We start from the raw sequence: 2,500 nt of genomic DNA, 5'->3' as shown, positions 1-2,500 counted from the left end.
AGTTCACCATCTTTCGGGTCCCAACGCGCACGCTCTCGCTCGACCTCTCCGGCAGAGCGGACGAGATCGGCCGGTGATGCGGCCGTCCAGAGAGACGGCATCTCACCTCCGCCGGACCGCGCCGACATTCACTTTCACTGCGCCCATGGGTTTCGCACTGCCCCGTGGCTCGCGCGCACGTTAGACTCCTTGGTCCGTGTTTCAAGACGGGTCGGGAAGGTGGCTGACGTTAGCCGCGGACCCCGTGCGTCTCGCGCGGCGCTGCCCACCCGCAACCGACACGCCGCAACTGGGCACTGAGCACAGTCCCCAACCGGCGACGCACCGGCTCGGACGGGACGCCCGGCCCACGAAGGGCAAACGCGGCGATCCCTCCTCGCCCGGGCGACGGGCCGACGTGTCCGCGCGCCTATAACACCCACCCGGGGGCGGGCTACCTTGCGCGCGGCCTTCTCGCCGCCTCCCAGACGGTCGCGGCCTTCGCACGGCGCTAGTGCGCTGGAGCTGCTCGGAGGACAGCGCGAACGACGGGCCGCAAGGCTCCGCACGCCCACACGCTCCGCTCGGCTTCAGCTGAAAGCGTCGCGCGACTCGACAGGCCCTCCCGTTTGCCTCTCGACGGTTTCACGTACTCTTTAACTCTCTCTTCAAAGTGCTTTTCAACTTTCCCTCACGGTACTTGTTCGCTATCGGTCTCGCGACAGTATTTAGCCTTAGATGGAGTTTACCACCCGCTTTGGGCTGCATTCCCAAACAACCCGACTCTGGGAAGACGCAGAGCGCGCGCCCTCGCCGCCACCATGGGCCTGACACCCGCACCGGGACGAGGCCTCGATCAGAAGGACGCGGGCGGCGAACGACGTACGCGCAGCGAATTCCTTACGCCACAATTCCACGCGCCGCAGAGGCGCGCGGATTCGGCGATGGGCACTTCCCACTTCACTCGCCGTTACTGGGGGAATCCTCGTTAGTTTCTTTTCCTCCGCTTAGTAATATGCTTAAATTCAGCGGGTAGCCTCGTCCGACCTCAGGCCGATAATCCAGTGCCTCGTTTGCGAGAGACACGCGCGCGCCACCGAAGCTCGTGCGAGCGCCGCGCCCGAACGCGAGCCGTGCTGCTCCGGGCCGGGATCCTCTTCGAGGCCGACTCGTAACGAGACGCACGCCGCGTTCGGTTTCGCGCGCTGACACTGCGTTCGTGCTGTCCTGGGCGGGACGACCGTGGCAACGGCCGACACCGCACCGGCCCGACGCGTCGCCGCGCGGGAACGTTACAACGCGACCCTGAGGCGGGCGTGGCGCCGGGATTGACCCGGTGCCGCAATTTGCGTTCAGAACGTCGATGCTCAATGTGTCCTGCAATTCACATTAATTCACGCAGCTAGCTGCGTCCTTCATCGACTCGCGAGCCGAGTGATCCACCGCCAAGAGCCCTCCGTGACTTCGTCAGTTGGACAAGCGCGACCCAGCCGGATTGCACAGTCGAAAAAAGCGGTGGCCGAGCGGTCGCCAGCCGTAGGCGACGCATGAAGCCAGCCTGGCACATGGCCACGGCACTCGGCGCAGAACGAAACAGGGTGACCGAAGTGCAATCGCGTGCGCCTCAACAGCGACGAAGGGCGTGCGCGGCCGCCAAGATACGGAGCCTTCTCCACCTGTCGAACGCACGACCACTCGATCGGCGATCGGCCGGTAATGATCCTTCCGCAGGTTCACCTACGGAAACCTTGTTACGACTTTTACTTCCTCTAAATGATCAAGTTAGATCGTCTTCTCGGACGCCGGCGCGGCCGTTGCCGAACGCGCCAGGTCCAATCGGAGGACCTCACTAAACCATTCAATCGGTAGTAGCGACGGGCGGTGTGTACAAAGGGCAGGGACGTAATCAACGCGAGCTGATGACTCGCGCTTACTGGGCATTCCTCGTTCAAGGGAAACAATTGCAATTCCCTATCCCTAGCACGACCGGGGTTCAGCGGGTTACCCGGACCTTCCGGCCTAGGCGGCGACACGCTGATCCGGTCAGTGTAGCGCGCGTGCGGCCCCGAACATCTAAGGGCATCACAGACCTGTTATTGCTCAATCTCGTGTGGCTAAGCGCCACTAGTCCCTCTAAGAAGTTCAACGCCGACCGATAGGGTCGCGTAACTAGTTAGCAAGCCAGAGTCTCGTTCGTTATCGGAATTAACCAGACAAATCGCTCCACCAACTAAGAACGGCCATGCACCACCACCCACAGAATCAAGAAAGAGCTCTCAATCTGTCAATCCTCACTGTGTCCGGGCCGGGTGAGATTCCCCGTGTTGAGTCAAATTAAGCCGCAGGCTCCACGCCTGGTGGTGCCCTTCCGTCAATTCCTTTAAGTTTCAGCTTTGCAACCATACTTCCCCCGGAACCCAAAGACTTTGGTTTCCCGCAAGCTGCCGGAGGGGTCGTCAAAGTAACGCCCCCCGATCGCTGGTTGGCATCGTTTATAGTCAGAACTAGGACGGTATCTGAT

The 2,500-nt window shown here is 61.8% G+C and overlaps 3 non-coding genes across 3 annotated transcripts in view; all 3 read right to left on the bottom strand.

The window, feature by feature from the left end:
* LOC145915095 (large subunit ribosomal RNA) overlaps window positions 1-1,035 on the bottom strand; it is a 3,686-nt gene extending 2,651 nt beyond the window's left edge. The window contains exon 1 of the ribosomal RNA XR_014403546.1: window positions 1-1,035. This exon is cut by the window's left edge and continues 2,651 nt beyond it. This is a non-coding gene — a ribosomal RNA (large subunit ribosomal RNA).
* A 244-nt stretch (window positions 1,036-1,279) lies between these two features.
* LOC145915063 (5.8S ribosomal RNA) lies at window positions 1,280-1,433 on the bottom strand. Its single transcript, XR_014403518.1, has one exon. It is a non-coding gene; the product is annotated as a 5.8S ribosomal RNA (ribosomal RNA).
* Window positions 1,434-1,693: 260 nt separating this feature from the next.
* LOC145914988 (small subunit ribosomal RNA) overlaps window positions 1,694-2,500 on the bottom strand; it is a 1,824-nt gene continuing 1,017 nt past the window's right edge. Inside the window, exon 1 of the ribosomal RNA XR_014403444.1 lies at window positions 1,694-2,500. This exon is cut by the window's right edge and continues 1,017 nt beyond it. This is a non-coding gene — a ribosomal RNA (small subunit ribosomal RNA).

The sequence above is a fragment of the Ascidia mentula genome (genome assembly GCF_947561715.1).
Source record: "Ascidia mentula chromosome 2 unlocalized genomic scaffold, kaAscMent1.1 SUPER_2_unloc_1, whole genome shotgun sequence".
Taxonomy (NCBI): Eukaryota; Metazoa; Chordata; class Ascidiacea; order Phlebobranchia; family Ascidiidae; genus Ascidia; species Ascidia mentula.
The sequence above is the reverse complement of the archived record's forward strand: the minus strand, read 5'-3'. Positions and strand labels throughout refer to the sequence as shown.